Raw genomic sequence first — 19,712 nt, 5'->3', positions numbered from 1 at the left:
AACTGGAAAATGTTATTGTATAATCATCCATATATATTGCACATGTTAAAAAACAAAGCGAGGACTGATTGGATAGTCAACCAAAAGAGAAAGAGATTTGCATTTTAAAAGACTTCTCATAACCACTCAGATTTGTCCTATATTTATATGCATGCAATATGTGAATGGATAATCAATAAATATTAACCAACGGCAATTCAGACTTAGTAGAGACATATTTTTAAAGGGACTCTCCAAGCTCTAGTACTTTTTACAATCTAAACATGTTTCATTTTCAAGTAATAGGAAATAACTCTGTTCCTGGAATTGTTTTCCAACACAACCATTTCATCACATTCCATTTTTTAAAACACCCATTCCAAAAAACCTAACTTACAAATCTAGTGAGAAATCAAACTACTAAAAGTATACAAATAATTAACAAGTTCTTTCCAGAAAACAAAAAAAAAACTAATAAAATATGAAATATATAAATGCAAAAACTGAAGGTAACCTTATTTTATCTATTTAAATGGGTATGAAGACTATACCTATTGACATATAACTTTCCATATTTTAAAATAAGCACAAACTTGATATGAAAAAGAAATCCTAATCTTAGGAAAGCACCATGTGGCATTTTTTAACTTTACTACCACTTTGTTGACTCTTTGTCCCAGAGCAGATCACCTCCAACATTAGTACTCTGACCTTCTAGAGAACTGACAGATAAAGTTTATAGTGAGAAAAAATGAGCTTTTATGGGTTTCCAAAAGGGAATTCTCATGACACTAAAAGCCATATAATAATATTGATTTGATAACCAATTTTTTTACTGCCCAATTATAGACTTAAGATTTCTAGAAAAATATCCAAGTGAAATTTGACATAAAATACAGTAAAAAATAGTCTTGAGCTCATGACAAACAGTCTAGAATCTCCTTACAAACTTTAAAAATACATACAAAACGATTTTTAAAATCAGGTCTTCTTTAAAGTGTTGAGAATCCCAAGATTTACCTTTTACCTTGGGCCTGACTGACCCTCCTCCTGATACATTTGTCAAAAATCAATTCAGTTATAGCTTGTACCTTTCTGAGAAAATAATTTCCAGGCCTGTTTCTAGTTTCCTTCCATCCTAAAGGCAAACGTACAATGTTCAGAAACAAGGATTATTTTCTTGTAAAACCATCTTCAAAAATCAATTAGAATACTCAAAATATTCTATTCTCACAAATGAAAATAAGTTGCTTACTGGAATGACAGTCTTCCATTTCACTGCCTTAAAAATTAAGCTGGCATGGATAATAAAAGTGTTTTCTGACTGGATATGCTTGGCATTCAAATGTTTTTAAAACAAATACTAATCCATAATTAGATTTCACAGGCACAATCTATAGAAAATAGAATTCTTTTTTATTTTCTGAGAGAAATATTAATGATTTGTTATCATAAAAGTTATAATAACAATGCCATGGTTTGGATAAACTTATAAACAAACCTGTACGTGAATGTTTTCTATCCTTTTCAGCCTAATCTCTACCATTAATTCATTCAACAAATACTTACTGTGCCTACTAAGTGCCTGCTCATCATTGTTCTGCATGCTTGGGGACAAATTAGGTAACAAAGCAAATGGTACTCTTATCACAAACAATTTCTTTCTAATTGGAGTAAAAAGACCATCATCAAGTTAAATGTATGTCAGATGAGGGCACCTATAAAGAAAAATAACACAGGATAACAGAGGATAGGGGCTACTGAGAGCTGGTGTGAGGAGGTTATTTGATACAGCGTTGTGAGAAAACATCTTGCTGATAATGAGATGACATCTGAACAGAAATCAGAAGAAGGGGCGAGGGGATTGGGGAGTATGTAGATCTGGATCTAAGCAACAGGCACAGCAAGACCCTGATAGGCATATGCTTGGTATGTGCAAAGAGGAGGAAGCTCTGTGTGACCACAAAACATAAACAAATTTGCTTTATTCAACAAGCATTTATTATTACATTCTAAAAATTAAATTGTTTTGTGATATTATGATGACCCAAATACAGTCTTGGGTCTCAGGCCTCGATATAACTTCAATACAGAATGATAAATGTAGAACATTTGAGCAGGGTCTCAAAGAGGGACCAATAGCAAGTTATACGAATAGTTCAAGAAGGTGAACCAAGAGCCCAGGAAATACAGACTTGAGGAAATGTGGCAGACATTATTGGCTCACGTAACTATTCAAATTCTCCTTTTGCTTCCTTCTAGAATTCAAGCTAAAATATTTGAAATATTTGATCGCCCAGGTGCAGCGAGTGGGAGCATGTTCCACAATCCACCAAAATGGTAAGGCTGGAAGGAAGGCTCAAAATTGGAAAGCACCTTCTATTGGGAGCCAGAACACTGCTGCACACCTCTAAGCAAATCAGCAGGCCACAGGGCATCTGACTCACACCAGGCCTCTGGTATCAGACCCTCCTTCCAAGCTCTGCTGCCTCCAGCCTCCCTTATCATCTTCAACAGGAGCTATTCATCAGCCTTCTAACTGATCTCCCTACCTGTAGCTACATTTAACGTCTTCCATTCTTCCTCTGAAATTTATAGATACCTTGATGTCACTTTTCCACTCAAAAACCTATACTTTTTCTATGAAATAAAGAAAATTATTTTACAAGAAATAAGACCCCTTACAATTTGGTTCCAAGCTCCATTCTAGCCTCAATTTCTGTCACTCCCACAGACACACTATTACTCTAAATACTAAAGAAACCATTCTATTTCATCAAACACTCCATACACATTCCTACCTGCGAGTACTGCTCCTGCTATTTCTCCTCTCTGAAACCTTTTGCCTTCATGACCTGTCAAATTCCTACATATAGTTCAAGACGTCATTCAAATTTCATCTCATCCGTGAAGACTTAGTCAATTACTCACCCATATTGAGTTAGTCAGAAGTAATTACTCCTTCCTCTGTAGTGCCCTAAATTTTGCTTTTACCCCATTTAGAGCAGTCACCACAATCCCTCTTATACTATAGTTATACAGTATACGTGTGTGTGTCTCCCAACCAGATCTCAATTTCTTGGCAGCAAGGTTTATGTACAATTCATGTTTGTAACTACTCATAACCCAGCAAAGTGCCTTGTATACAATATTCAGTTAATGCATTCTGAATTCTCATCAACAGGCTATAATTAAGTCACTATCTTATGAGGAATAAAACAAAGGAGGTATTCCTGAATTTGAAAATTACAGTGTCATCACAAATTGAATTGTTCAGGTATTACTATGGTATTCAGATCTTCAAGTAAATCCTAAATCACGGCCAATATCATTGAATAGAAAGATAAAGACAGTAAAAAATAAAGTGTGAGTGTTTACTGGACAGCATGAAATACAGAGGAATGGAGAAATGCAAAGCATAAAGCTACCCATATTAGAAGCATTATCAAGGGATACTTATTTAACAAACATTTACTAAGTGCATATTGTGAGTCAGATACTATACTGATCAGTGACAATAAAGGTGAAAATAGTGAGGGACGGCTGATATTTTACATGCACTTTTTTAAGTGCAAAGTGTTGACCTTTATTACTTCCAAAAGTATGAGCAAAAGATCTGCTTAACGGCCAAATAAAACTACCAATACCCAATTCTGAGTTCAAATCTAGGAAACTATTTTGCCTACATTGTGATTATGTAAGAACCCTTCTCCTAGGACTGCTTTTGAATGTTAAAAGAGCTTTCTTTATTCCTAGTGACTATAAACTGCTCAGATAGAAAATTTGAGTTCCAGACACTTGAATACATTCCCTGCTTTGAATTAAGTTCTATCCACGCACAGACTGTTTTAGTAATTAAGGTACCAACAATCCTGCCATCATGAATGAAAAGAGAGGAATTTATTAAAATAGGGTTATATGGGGGATGTTGTATGGGAGATAGTAGATAGTTGTTCATTTTGTCCTCTGAGGTTAAAATAACAGAAACTGAATGGAAATACAATAAAGAGAATTTAAGTCAGACATTGGAGGAGTTGTAAGTTACTGATTCCTACCAAGTCTGAGCCATTCCTTCTGCAGATTTTGAATGAAGATGTAGTCTGCATCCTTCTAAGATAGTCAAGGGCACAACAAGCAGATGTAAAGATGACCTCTTAAGATTTCCTTTGGACATGAAATTCTATCGTACATAACCATTTGCTTGTGAATTAAAAAGTATAAAGCTGTCCCTCTAAGAATTTAAAAACTCAAATGTCAACTAATGCAAAATCTGATTTAATATGTCCTTAGCCATATGATGCTTCTATAAATCAGCATCAGTAATATAAATTATCAAATCACCTGTTTGCCTTTTGAATAAATTCCGATTGCCTATTTCTTTAAAAACTAAGATCCTAACATATGAGTACTATAAAATATCTTTGTTTAAACAACAGTCTATGCATAGAGTTAAAAGCAATCATATTTCTTACTTACTCATGGAATACTCAGCCCCCAAAAATCATTGGTACTAAACCATTTTGAGGACTTCCCTTTTTTTCAAAACAACTTGGACATTATTACACTGATGTCCCCTTAGCAATAACAAGCAATTCTACAAAATTTAGTCCACAAACCCTCACAAATTAAAAATATTACAATATCCTTTAAATGTATAAATGATTTATACCCATAATATTAACAAATATATTTCTTAATATTCATTCATTCATTCAAGAAGGGATTATTGAGGTTCAACATGTAGGCACTATGCTAAGCGTAAAGATACCAAGATGACCCAATTACAGTTCCTGTCCTCAGACACAGAAACATAACAATACCAACACATATGCACTAACTGTTCAAAAGACAATCAATAGCAAGTTACTACATAAACCAAGTATCCAGAGAGTTTCAAAAGTCCAAACAACTAACTGTACAAAGGAATTAAGGAATTACAGCAGATAACTTTAGGATGGCTCATTCAACACTCATTCTAATTCCCATTCTCCCTGCCTTCCTCTAAAAGAGGCTAGAAAGGGAAAACACTCATTACTTCACTCTAGAGGTGGTTATATAGGACATACTTTTGACCAATGAGAACTAGACAGAAGTCCCTGTGAATAAACATCCCTTTCTAAAGAAAAAGAGAAAGTATCCATGGGAAGAAAGTCTCTGAGCTCTCCCTTTGTTCTTCCTGCTTGAAAGTGAAATAAGAGGCAAAAGTAACATGCTAAGGATGGTGGGGAAGTTAGACACTACCTGGATCCCTGATAGTATCAGTTACCTGTGAACTAACTGCCTTCTGATTCTTATGAGACAAATAAAACCCTAACTCATTTAAATCAATGTCAGTAAGATTTTCTACTACTTGGAGCCAGAGGCATTTTTACCATTAAAATAGGAGATACTTGAGTTAGACTCTCTATGGTTCCTCTTTTCTTAAGCTGTAATCCAGTCCTTCCTAGTGAGGAAAAAAACAAAAGAATTTTGAATTTACACTTCTACGATTTTCTGTAACCTGAATTCCTTCTATAAACATGGTCAAATTCCTCCATAAAAATCCATTTGTTGCATAGTTATTACAAGATTTTTATTTTCTTAAGTGGAACCTTCAATCCCTCAAATCTATTAAAATGACATTTTTCTATAGTATGGTATATATCATTCATATATATAACACACATATATAAGTAAATAGCTGAAGGTTAGGAAGAAAGAAGAAAAGAAGGAGAATAGGGGGAGAGATAAAGGGAAGGTATCTAATTTGTGTGAAAGTGTAAACTATGCTTTTCAATTTTGTGAGCACCTTAGAAAGTGGCTTAAGAATAAATGAAAGGCTGGGTGCGGTGACTCACGCCTGTAATCCCAGCACTTTGGGAGTCTGAGGCGGGCGGATCACCTGACGTTAGGAGTTCGAGAAAAGCCTGATCAACATGGAGAAACCCTGTCTCTACTAAAAATACAAAATTAGCCAGGCATGCTGGCATGTGCCTATAATTCCAGCTACTCAGGAGGCTGAGGCAAGAGAATCACTTGAACCTGGGAGGTGGAGGTTGTGGTGAGCCAAGATCGCGCCATTGCACTCCAGCTCTGGTAACAGAGCAAGACTCCATTCAAAATAAATAAATAAATAAATAAAATGAGAGATTATAAAGCAACAGTATTTTTTAAATAGGAAAGACTCCCACACATACACTTGAAATCAACGATTCTGTTTTAGAAAACTTTTTGAATTTGAAAAATGTATATCCCAACAAATACTTTGTATCTAATTTACCACTAGCATTACTGTATTATTTAATAATCCATCTATCTCTAGTCATCTCCCTAAGGTAATAATAACACAATAATCATTCTCTATGTACGTTTCTCTTGGACAAATTTTAAATGTGTACTATTCTTGGGATAATTTCTATTGTATAGTGCTGAAAAGATTCATTAATTTCAATCGCCATCAACTCCATACACCACATATACTAGTTTCACCATTTTTGTTCAAATATATTTCACTGTGGCCATTCAAAGGAAAATTACACATTCCAATAACATTTGAGTTCCTCTCAGTTACCCTTTCAGTGGTTCAGGGTAATGATAGAGTAAAGAATCATGTTCTTCACAGGCTCTCCTTTTTTTCCTCCCATTTGGTAGAATTTCAACTTCAAATCTCTTATGCCAAAAAGCAGTGGGTAATGTCTAATGCTCTTCTCAAACAGTGGCTTACTTTGGAGGGAAGGAGAGTGAGAGTCAGGAGAAATTACTCATTCCTGCTTCTAAAGGATCTTAGCATATGGGATAAGCAATCTCTTACTCTATTTTCCTAAAATAGAATTACAGAAACATATTAAGTTAGGGGTAGGGGAAGAAAGGAAAACAAATAAGAATTAGAAACCTTTCAACTCTGGGTATAGGTAATTCCTCACAGAGTGAAATTACTGAGTTATCTAGCCTAATTCTCACGAAGATAAGTCAAAAAATCCACGTATTCATAAAACCTGTAGTTTATATATTCCTTACCATCAGTCACAGGTAGAGACTTCCTCTGTAAAACAGAACAATGCTACATTCTTTTTCCTGAAACTCTAAGAATGGGATAAATAAAGATAATAAAACTATAGTCACATAACATAAATGCTTTCATTTTAAAAGCAGTATTCAAAGACAATCTATAAAAATCCATGTGATATAAAAAAATTCAGAGAACGACAAATCTCCCTTGTTTATAATATCATCTCAACTTCAATTTCATTTTCAGTTATCTCCTTTCAAAAATATATATCTGGGGTCCTTATATGATATGAAGTCCGTTTTCTAAGGCTCACTTTTATTTGGTTATCTTTTTAGGTGCACTAAAGATTGAGTTTACAATAAACTGAACAGACAGCATACAAAAGGCTTTTAGAACTATACCATATGGTCCAGGGAAGGGAACAATCTGGACGATCCCCACTTCAATCTGCAAGCTTGTCCACCTCTATAACACATTATACCACTGTAATAAAATATTAAGATGGAAATGTAAAAGCTAAAATAGTCTATCTTTAGCATTACCAGGCAACCACACTTCCAAAAATTTACTGATAAACTTAATAAACATTTACTTTAATTTACATTCTGAGATTTTGGTATGCAACACCAGGCATACAAACGTAGGCCACCATTCAATAGAAACAATATTTCAGCAGGGCTATGTGTGGGTATTCAACTTACACTTCAGAAATTCAGAAGGAAAAAAAAAAACACTTTTACAGGGGCATATTGGCAGAGGCTGATGTAACAGATGACACATTCTTGGAAATCAAATAAAAGCAATAGGGAAATACCCATTGTTGCCTGGTGAAGGCCTAATCACATGGACACAGCTGGAACCAATGTAGATCATTCATTAATAAAATTGTATTGTAGTAGCCACTTTTTGATGCATTTCAAGTGCTGCTTTAGCCAAATCCCTAAATTTCTTTGTTCAATGTTAGTAAGATTGTTTTAATGGGAAATATGAGATTTAGGACAGGGGAAAAAAAAAACCTGTTCTCATGCTAAAAATGAAGCTAACTCAAAAAGCTAAATGTCACTTTACCTTGCAATCTACTTACACTATCAGCAGCTTAAAATATGCAGTGTAAACCTAAAAAGGAGGAACTCATATGGTACTATAGATAAAAAGTGAGCAGTGTGAGATGCCATAGAAAACACATGAAATACTTGTAAAAGTATTCTACAGAATAATACGTCAGAGGGTGGGAGAAATTAAAACGTATCAAAAATTAAGAGGAAATTAACATGTACCCTTTCATGCAATACTATCTATTGAATTTTGACACTAAAGTATGTACCGTATGCTTAAGGGAAGATTACTCATATTTAGACCACATAAACTTAAAAATCGCTATTTGTTATTACATTACCAATATTTGATATCAAACAAGACATTCAAACCATCTTCCCGACAGTCACGTTTGAAATCTATATTGACATTCAAATGAAATGAAGTACTAGTTATAATTATAAACTTAGTACTTAATATAGTAAAATCCTAGTTAAAATAATCAACAGTATTTATTCAATTTTGCTGTTACCTCTTAATAAATGTGTTTCTCCGTGTTTTTACAAATATAATGATTAAGTTACTATATTATGTTCCTTAAAAATATATAATGTCAAACTAAAAAGATAAAATAGCTTTGCTATGTGTTCTGAATTAAAACTATACAATTTATTGTCTATAAATTCTATTCTACAAAAATGAAAAACTCAACCGTATTTACCAAAAAACTGCTTAAACATTATGGCTCTTAAATATTTCTCCTATGCCTCTGTGTGTAGTTAGAATAAATAAATAAATAGAACAATTCACATTGTCCTAAATCACTGAAAGATATATTCTTACCACAGAAAAAATAAAGAGCTTCACTGCAAATAAAAATTAAACTACTGCAGAAAGTGTATTTAAAGTCACTGAATAGTGGTTAATATGCAATAAACATTATTCAGTATACATAGAATGAAAGAGGCTTGTGTGTGTATGTTATCTTTACTCGCTAATGTTAACATTATCAGACCTTGCCACAGGGGATTCAAGACAGTCATGAACTTAACTGGATCAAGTGAAAAAAGTTTCACTGGCATTCCTTCACAAAACTCTCAGAATTCAGAAGTTTAAAATGTTGACCGAAAGATTTAATTCATATAACTTAACAGGCATCCCACCCAGATTCATTTTAGTAGCTCTGCATTAAAAAAGCCACTTTGCAAGTTTAAAAAGATAGCATTGGGAGCAATGGGAAATTGTAGCATTTATTACATGTGTATTATGCATACAAAGCAATTGGAGTATTTGTTTGTTTTGCTAAAGTAGTGAACCAACATGTCGCTGAGCCTGTTCGGAATGAGAGAAAACAACAGGTGAGTTTATTTAATGCATACTGCTGATACACCTCTGTTTTATAAATCCTTTTAATAATTTTAAAGCGTTTTCTAAATTAAAAATAAATCCCCAGAAAAGAAACAACTGTTAGATTGCACAATTTTATCTTACAGTACCCATAATAGATATATTTCCCGGTATATATGGCATATAAAAAAGTTTCACATTAATAATTCAAACACGAGCCACTGTTTGCTTCCTTTTCAGTCACATTTGTTACACTGTTACAAAAATACATGAGTTTTTCTTCTCAAAGTAATTTTCTTATTGCCAAAAATCATTGACAATTTTTAAAATAAAGATCAGTCAAAATAATATCAATCTCCTCCTATAAAAACATATTCTGCCTATTAACTATTCTTATCTTGATTGCAAAACTAATTTTTAAAATAGATCACTTTAAAAAATCTAATTTTAAAAATAGATCACTAGAAAGTAAATCATTTGTTTTGCTTAATACAACAGAAAACATATTTACATTGTGAGGAACATTCTACGAAATTTCATAGAATGCTTGCTCATAGTGAAAATCTAGTCTCCTGCTCAAATCATCTCTATTTAAAACTCATTATGCCACATTTTCACACTCCTAATGGTAGGGCACTAACTATAATTTTGTGAGAATTGGTAAACTTAAAAACACTTCTGTGTTTTACGTTGCATTTTTTATTTCAAAGGAAAAATATTTTAAATGCACATCCCTTTATTTTAATGGAAGTTCACTTGCTTATCTACCAAGACTTATCAGACATTCTAAAAGTATGCAACTTGTAAAAGATATGAAACAATGGCAGACATTTGGTCTCAATAAGAGTATCTTGGCATAAAAATCCATATAATACAGGCAAATAATACTCAAAAGTTTCCATTCAAATAATAAATTCTGAAGCAGACAAGATTCCAACCAATCAAAAATACTGTGTCAACATGACCAAAGTTAGCAATAGTAGCAAAAATGCAACTGTAAAGAAAATACCTAAGAGAGTGGAAAAGGCAAATTTAGCACCAACTTCTATAAGGAACAAAGCCATTTACTAAATGTGGAAGTTGTAAGGGGAATGATATTTCCATTTCAGGAAAAAAATATTTCTTTTCACAATGGTGGTCTGTGTGAAGAAAGAGGAAGAGAAGAGGGGAAAAAACAGTGTAAGTGGGAAACACTAAGGCTGCCTGCCTTCCTTCGGTGATGCTGTGAGGGTAGACCCTCTGCCTTACAAAAACCACTGCCAGAACCAAGCTACACAAAACATTTTGGCTGCAAGCCTATAACAGTGCCAGGCTGTTTTTCATTTTTGTGCTAGACTCCCTCAATTGAGACAGTGTGGGATTGTCACTTTGATGCACATAGAGAACAAAGAATAATATAGTTTGGGGGGGATTTTCTTGCCCCTTTAAAGTCAGGTTAGCATTTTGTTTTCTTTGACAGGTCTTGAAAAGACCCAAGAAACAAAGTTATGCCGAAGAATGCATTAACTGCCTAACAAAATTAATGTCAAGTACAATACTGTCAACAGTTTAAAAGCCATGTGAGAGATTAACATTTTTTAAAAGCAGACTTAAAAAGGGTCCAAGTCATATAGTTACCTGTTTAAGAGGCCAGAGACCAAGAAATACATGATTCACAACCACATAATCTTATTTAAAATCTGATGCCACGAAGGCAGACCATAAAATCCAGGCCAAAAAAAAAGTAGTATTATAATTTTTAGGTCACTATTCAGAGACAACTGTGTCAGCTGCTATTCTGACCTTGAATTCTCTAAAATTAAATAATGTGATGAAAAGACTATAACATTAGAATCTGAATACTTTAAGCCTTCACAGAGAAAGAAGTGATAAGTGATCAAAAATGTTTAAAGAATTAAACCACAAATCATCGAAAAAGTTGCCACAGACACAAACAGGAAAACCGTCTCTTCAATCCTATTCAATTCTGTACTAGAAGTGAAGCTAACACAAATGAGAAAGCCGAGTATGTGCTGCTGTAACCTTCAACTAAATATATTATCTGAATCTGGTGACTAAAAGACACCAATAAGCCATTAGCTCCTAGATGTATCACCTTTTATCTTTCTAATGCACAAGATAAGTAAAGGTAGAGGTCCATTTTCTACAAACCAAATGAAAAGAAAGAATGAACTGTGACAAGCTCAGATCCCATGCTGGCATATTTTACACTAAGCTCAGCATCATCTAGAAGCAGTATGCTTCTCCCTGCCAATCAGAGGGGAAAAAAGTTGTGCTACTAATACAGTGTTGATAAACAGCATCAAACATCTACTAGTTCTTTCCTCCTGCACATTGCCATTGAATCAGCTGTTAAAAGAAGACCAATAGCTGTTACAGAAATAGCAAGAACTAAAGCACTTGCCTCAGATGTTATACATGGAGACATGGAGCATTTACCACCTGAGCCTATCTAATTTCCGGCAAAATGATCCCCTGCCCAGTTTTGTTCATGGCCACAGAATCTGATAACAAGTCACGATCCGTGTTGAGAAAGGCAGTGGGGGAGTGAGAACATGGGGAAGGAATCAAGCGAGAACAGTGGGCAAACTTCAAACTATATACACGCTTCTCTTATTATTCAAATTAGTGCCCATGCACAGCGCTTCAGGATGACAAAAGCTGTATTAAAGGGCTCAGGTACAATGATTTACTTTGGGTGGTAAGGGTAAGTCTGCCATGTAATTAAAGAATGCATTATTTTGCTCCTCACTGCTCGCCTTTTACATTTCTTTTTTCTCTAGGACATACTGATGATGGCATTACTGCATGGGACACTGATAGTTGCAGGCAAGGCATTCATGTAGTGCCAAAGTGGTCCAGAGAATGATGTCTGGCTGGCCTTAGTTCAACAAGGAATATGAGGCAAAAACAGAAAACAAAAAGAACGAAAGGTGTAGAAGAAGCCAGGCAATAGACTGTTTTTCTGTTTATTAATGGTACCATAAAACAAGGGGAAAATCTGGAAAAAGCAGCCAAGCTAACTCAATTACAAAGAAAGATTAAAGGAGTTAAATGTCTATAACTTGGCTGACAACCAAGGAACAATATGAGAGCTGTCCACAACTCTCCAAAGAATATACATAAAAAGAAAAGTAGAGAATTATTGTCTACTATAGATGTATGAATACATGAAATAATAATGAGATAAAAATAAAGAAATCTGACTTTAAGCAGCAGGGAAATAACCTGGTGAAACTTAAAAAAGGCTGCTTCCTTCTCTTTAGAAATATCAATCATCTTACTGACCCACACTGCAGTAAACGAGACATGATAGAAAATGCCCACATACTGCCAGAGGACTGAATTGATGGAGATATAAAAATGAAGTCCCATCTGCTTACCTGATTATCCAGATATACTGATGTCCCTTTACATATGTCCAATCTGGCTAATGCAGAGATACCTGTAAGATCACAAAAGACATAGTTAGTACCTTCAAAATAAACCCAGCCTGAATTCTCAATCCTGAGCTGGTCAAGAGCTAATTTGGATGATTTAGTCTGGCTCTTGGATATTCCAAGATGGGAGAAGAATGTGCAAGAACAGAAATGTTCTGAGTGATTCTAAGGTTATTCTTAATTAATAAGAGATTTTCAGTCTCTGCAGAGATTTTCCAAATCATTTGTAACTTAATAATAATAATTATTATTCAGATTAGGTCTTTAGCCTTGGTCATTGGATGGCCTTCAGGAATCTATGCTCTCCTGAATGATATATGTAAAATTGGTGGGTTTATGTAAATAAGTATCTCTGGGAGAAGGTCAATAGTTTGTCAGATTTGCCAAAAGGTCCATAGTCCAAAAAACTGTCAAGAACCTCTGCTGAGGCTTGCCTAACATCTCAGAGGCAGGTTGGAATGCATATGGATGAGCATTCCAGGTTTGGGGGATCCCCCCCCGGAAACACAGACACTTGCAGATCTGGGGTAAATACCTTAAGAATACTACTTTCTGGGAGAGCAATACATCAGGTTTAAACTGTTGCTTAACTCACAGAGCCCTGTGATCCCTGTAAGCCATGCACAGTCTTGAAGAGAACTAACACGTTACCATATATACCCAAGGGTGCCTATCATGACTTTTCCTGTTCTGTGTATATTAAAGTCAGGATTCCTAGGAATATCAATTCTGACAGGGCCAGAACTCACACTGTAACTCATCCAAAAAGGACCATTTATGACAAGAAAAAACAAGGTGTGATCAAATCAATAGGAAATGTGGCTCCAAAACAGTTTACATAAAAAATTACAGAATTAGCCAAACATATTCATTCTTTCTTTTCATTTGGTTTATAGAAAACGGACCTCTACCTTTACTTACCTTGTGCATTAGAAAATTACCTTTTGTGGTGTCCTGTTTCAAATAATAATCATGTATTGTATACTCTCAAAAAATAATGTATTTAGACAATCACCTTCCGGGCATCTACCATGCATTGCACTCAGTGCCGAGGACTCAGCAGTGAATAAGTCAACAAAGCCCTACTCTGCTGGAGCGTTACTTTGGGGAGTGGGAGAAGGATGCAGGGTGACAAACAAGTATATCAGCAACATCATTTCAATTTGTGATACATGATATGAAAAAATAAACACGAAGATGTGACCAAGGCACGAGAGAGCAGTCTATACCCACCCAGCATGTCACAGAAATCTTCACTACAATCTCAGAGTCTGTCAGGGTCTTAAAGAGTTGAGACGAGGAAATGACGTTAGAGACAGCTAGCCAGACCAGTGAATTTCAGAGACGAAGACAGAAGAGTTATTCTAGAAGATAGTATCACTACCTCATTATCTCTACACTTCAAAATACATATGCCTCGACTGAATGATAATGTTATGATACAAGCTCTGCTTGTAGAATATAAACCTGAGAACAAGTAAATGAACGGCATTTCGTTATCTCCTTAAAATCTGGCCGACAATACTGTACACTATGTACCCTTAATATAAAGAACCACATTCTATCCAAATTCTTGTCAAGTTTCATTCTATTAAAATAATTTCATTTTTTGCTTCTACAGATAAATCTGATCAACTTGTGCTACCAAAGAAAGGGGAAAAGAGGGTACAAGGAAGCCAGCCTCCAAGACAGCCCCCAATAATCCTCACCTCAAGGAACGCATGCCTTTGTGTACTCCCTTTGCTCATATCGGGGTTGGTCTGAGTGATCAACAGAATGCAGAGAAAGTGACAGTGTCTGTCCTAAAAGATATCAGAGCTTCCTCCTTACTCTCTTGGATCTTCCTGGGGGAGGCCAGCTGCCAGCTGCCATGTTGTGAGGACACTCAAGCCATCCTAGGGAAAGGTATACAAGGCATCTTGCCAAATAGCCAGAATCAACATAACAGCCACGTGAGAGAGCCATTTTCTAAGCAGATCCTCCAGGCTAGTCAAACTTTCAAATGAATGCCACTCTGGCTGACATCTTGATTGCAGCTCATGAAAGACCAAGAGCCAGAACTACCCAGCCTGCACTCCAATCCCTTTCTAGCATGCACTCTAACTTCCTGTATTCACAAAGTTCAAGCTGAAAACATTTCCCAGATGCTCTTGCATCATGCCTTTGGTTGAACCCAGGTTCAACCAAATCCATTCAAGATTTAGAAAGCAGAAATGAGCAAATCAAGGAAGTAGCCAACTACAAATGAGATCAAATTCTGTAGTGAAGGCATTTTGTTCTTCTGAAACAACCATGTATGTAGATATGTTACTAAATGATCCCTAGTCTCATAGGCTCTAAGTAGCAAATGGCAGTGGAGTTTCTACTAGAATAGTATCATGGGATGTTTCTCATGGCTTGTGCTGTTCCTTGCTATTCACAGTCAACTTTGGTTCCTTGGCACTTCTGCAAATTAAGTAGCATGTGATGCATCTCTGTATGCAACTCAAACTAGCTATTGTCTGCAACTAAGAACCCACTCTACATATGCAAATTCTCCTGTCTCATAACACTTTCATTCCTATCTCATGGTTGACACTCTTTTCCATTACTAAACCCTCTACCTATACTATGAGTCCTATTCATTTATGCTGTTTCTAGGAACTTGCACTATCCGTCTTCTCCTTTTCTTCTCCACTGGTTTCTTCTCCTTCATCAATAACAGTTCTTCCAACCCTACCAACTATCCCTGTGAAACTTCATAAAATAATAACATAAGCTCGTTGTTTTCACTTCAACTTCCATTCAATACTTGAATTACCATAACTTGGCTTCCTTAGCTATCACTCTACCAAAACCACTATTGCTAAGGCTGGCAAGAACCAATTAGCTATTCTCACTTCTCACTCTACTAGACTGTGGCACTGGCACTCCTACTCCTACATACCACACCTCTTTGAAGCTTTAATGATAACAAGATTACAAATCTCCAGCCTCAATGAAATAATCTAGCATCCCACCTTCATACATCATCATCACCCATGTCCTCTGCACCTCTACTACCAGAGACATACAACAAATAGGCATACAGAGACCATTTCAAATGCTAACGCTATTCAAAATATTCTATTTCTTAATGGCCTAACTGCTTAGACAACCAAAAAGACAGATATATGCACTGTTTAAAAAAAAAAAAAAAAAAAAAAAAACCACAGTGGATTCTATAAGCTATCGATATAGAAATGTATTTCACTATTTTTCAGTTATTTAAGGAAAAATAAATGTTTGAACGTCAGAGATTCCAAAACAGCAGTGCTACAAAACAAGTGTACCACTTCTTAAAACTAACTTCGCAAAGCTAAAAGTTTATTATTATTATTTGTTTAACACTTGCAAGCCAGAATATCTACAATTGCCAACCTAAGCTAGCATCCCCGAGCCCTCTAGTTTTGAATGTGAGGTTTACTATGACATCTGTCATCTCACTAACCAGAAGTGATGCTGCTGACTTGATAGGCGGGGGGTGGGAGGGGAGTTGACCCATTCCTTCCTCCCTGCTAAAGCTAAAATCTCTTAAAAGGCTGGCCTCCCAGAATGATGTGGACCAAGCTTCTTTGGTTAGGGGTGTACTCAGCCCGTTTCTTTAAATTGCTCAGAAGACAGAACTTTTCAGAAAACCCACAAAAAAAAGGCTTATTTTCATTAATTTGCTTTGTGTTGCCATCATTCATTGTCTTCATTTTTAATTCAGTGACATGTATAGCCAAATGAAATGAAGTACAGTCAGTTTTCCTCAATCTGTCTCAGTCTACTCTTCATCTTCTGGGACCCAATTCATGTGATCTTTTAACAACTATTTATTTCACACCAAACTAGTTATCTCCCCAAAGCCTACCAATCTAGCCTCTGGGCATATTTCCTAAATAAAAGCACTAGATCTCTGTAAACCTAAAATTTGCATACTAAAGGAACAAATCAGCTATCAAAAGGCCTAGTAGTATATAGCAGTTGCTCACCTCTAAGCAGAGTTTAAAATTCATTTCAATTTATTATTTTTTAAAGAAACAGCAACTGACTTTTTCCCTTTGCAAAATACAGTGTTTAATAGGCCTAGTTAAATTAGAGGTGATAGTGTAAAGCAAGTGTTTTAAATTGGTAAATTCTAAACCTTTTAATAAAAGTACATCAGTCAGAAGTTTTAATAAGACCCAGCAGGACAGAGAAGAATTAACGGTCTGTAGGAATCAAAAGGGGGTGATAGGCAATGATAACCTTAAACATTTGCATATGGATTTATAATTTCATTGCTTAAAGGTTAATGAAATTATGTGGTATTTTGCCCACTCTTATCCAGTAAATGATTTCATGCCTTGATTTGTATATACTTACCAACTGAATCATATAAAGAAAAACAGACTCCTTTATCAATTAATCTACGACATTTTACTTATACACTTCTGGGTGCACAATTATTATTACCTATTCTAACCAATAACTGGGTACCCTAAAACAAAATGTAAGGTTTCCAAAGCATCTCAGAAAGAAGAACAAACTCACAATCAGAACTCTGAAAGTATACTAAATTGTTAATGTGACTGCTTTTTTAAAAATTAGATATATTCCTTTATTTACTTTATACTTCAAGTCAACTATTGGAATTACTTGCTTTTGCCAAATATTAACATAAAATCCACCCTAGAGATTGATGAAGGCATTCAGGATACACTGAGGGTGAAGACGGAGAAATGCAAACAGTCCACAAAAACAAGAAGAACAGGTTAAAACAGTAAAAGGATTCCAGGTCGAAGCAATTGTTTTAAAACATAACAGCATAAAAACAACACAGTACTGAGGCCTTGCCTCACTGAGCATCCAGGAGGGTGCAGGATCAGCTGCTTCACTTAATACCCAGTTCTAAGAAAAAACTGCAAAGAGCCTCACTTAGGCAGAATGGTGCTTCCTATCCTGGCTGCACGTTAGAATTCCCTAGACAGCTTAAAACAAAAACCTAAAAATCCACACTTAGGCCCATAACCAGAGATTCTGGTTTCATCAATAATTTATAGACACTACTCAGGGTGATTTCTTAGGTGCAACTAGAGTTGAGAAATATGCCAGAAAGCACTGGTTCTCGAAGTGTGGTCCCTGGACCAGTAGCAGCAGCAACAGCAACAGGAAACATGTTTAAAATGCAAATTCTCAGGCCTCACCCCAGACCTAGTGAACCAAAAACTCTGGAGTGGGGCCCAGTGTTTTAACAAGTCTTTCAGATAATTCTCAGATGCACTAATGTTTGAAAAACACTGCTTTAGAGTAAGAATGGCCTGGTGTTCAATTCTCTCTCCACAATTTACTAGCTATATGACCCTTGGTCAGCTCTCTAAAATTCCTCCCTCACATGCAAAATAAAAGAGTTAGCTACCATTGCTTCAACATCAAATATGTGCCAGCGTATGCCAATAAGCACTTTATATACATTATATAATTTAACCCTTACAACAAGTTTGTCAGATAGATATTACCATTTTATACCAAAAGATTATGAACCTCATCCAATATTACAAAGCTAGTAAGCAGAATCAGAATTTAAACTCAAGTTTTTAAAATTCCAGAATTACTGCTCTTTCCCTATTCCTCAAAATATTCTTGCTGATCTTTCTTTTTTGTTCTTCCTTCCTTTCTTCTGTTTTGTCTTCCTTTTCTTCTGTCCACCTTCCTTTCTTCCTTTCTTTAGAAGGAAGCTTATCTTGCTACTATGAAAGTAGATATTACCTAGTGTGTAAATGTGTATAGTATTTACTATGCGACTACAAAGTACTTAGCATTCTACCATATGTCAGAAAGAAAAGAATTAAAATACAAAAAAGAAAAAAAAAGGAACCATACCAATGAAGTTATGAGCTAGCTGGAGATAGATCCATTTTGCAAAACATAGGGGCACATATGATTTCATTCTTAACTGGGGGGTGGAAAACAGAAATAACTCAGAAGTTCATGAGACTGGAGCTCAGAGACCAAGGCATGATGCCAGGAAGTAGAAGTTTGACTTGCCCTGAAACAAGGAGTAAAAAGTTTCTCCAGCACAGGAGGAGAAACAACAGCTAGAGAATATAGTACAATAGAAAATAAAGCTAAAGTAGTTAAATGGGTCCAGATTGTGACTCAGAATAAGAAGAGCTTAACTTTAGTACAGTAAAAATATAAAATGTTTTTTCACAGAATATTTTTGATGAACTGATAGTAAAGATATAAAGTTAAAATCAAGTCATAGGAACTTATTCTACAAAAAATATGAACCAAGGGTTATGCTGGAAAAAAAAACAAGCAGGAGAAAAAGTTATTTCTATTATTAAAAGTGTTAACTGTGATCCACTCTTTACCTTTTCCATGGGCTATTCATATCCATTACATAATATTTTCAATCATCCACTAATCCAACCAACACTGACTGATCACATTAAGCTAGGTACCAAGGATAAAAAGATAAGTAAGCTTCTGACTCAGGGTACACGGAGCAGCTTTACATAAGAAACAGACTGCCAAATGTTTTATGTAACATTAACATAAAGTTATTAGGAATTCCAAAGGCCACTATAGACAAGACCAATTCTTAGGAATGACTGTTATAAAATTCCTGAAAGTCAATGAAGCATAAGCTAGCCAAAATGTTATGTATATAAAATGTAAGAGGCCAGGCACGGTGGGTCACGCCTGTAATTCCAGCACTTTGGGAGAACAAGGCAAGTGGACCACTTGAAGTCAGAAGTTCAAGACCAGCCTGGCCAAGATGGCAAAACCTTGTCTCTATTAAAAACACAAAAATAAGCCAGGCTTGGTGGCATGTGGCTGCAGTCCCAGCACTTTGGGAGGCTGAGACATGAGAATTACCTGAACACAGGAGGCAGATGTTGCAGTGAGCCGAAATCACACCACCGCACTCCAGC

At 35.5% G+C, this 19,712-nt stretch overlaps 1 protein-coding gene across 3 annotated transcripts in view; it reads right to left on the bottom strand.

Annotated features, from left to right (window-relative positions):
- The window catches only part of GTDC1 (glycosyltransferase-like domain containing 1), a 308,918-nt gene that overhangs the window by 272,681 nt on the left and 16,525 nt on the right, over positions 1 to 19,712 (bottom strand). Inside the window, exons 2-3 of one of the 3 annotated variants that reach the window (XM_011988703.1) lie at positions 12,733 to 12,794; positions 7,369 to 7,450 (exon numbers count right to left, since the gene is read on the bottom strand). The gene's annotated coding sequence lies outside the window, so the exon portion shown is untranslated. Of the gene's footprint in view, positions 1 to 7,368; positions 7,451 to 12,732; positions 12,797 to 14,022; positions 14,120 to 19,712 lie in introns of those variants that run through there. The other 2 variants (XM_011988704.1, XM_011988705.1) reach the window with 2 other exon arrangements.

Source organism: Mandrillus leucophaeus, unplaced genomic scaffold, assembly GCF_000951045.1.
Source record: "Mandrillus leucophaeus isolate KB7577 unplaced genomic scaffold, Mleu.le_1.0 Scaffold336, whole genome shotgun sequence".
Taxonomy (NCBI): domain Eukaryota; kingdom Metazoa; phylum Chordata; class Mammalia; order Primates; family Cercopithecidae; genus Mandrillus; species Mandrillus leucophaeus.
Note: the sequence above shows the minus strand (reverse complement) of the source record. Positions and strands in the feature narration are given on the sequence as shown.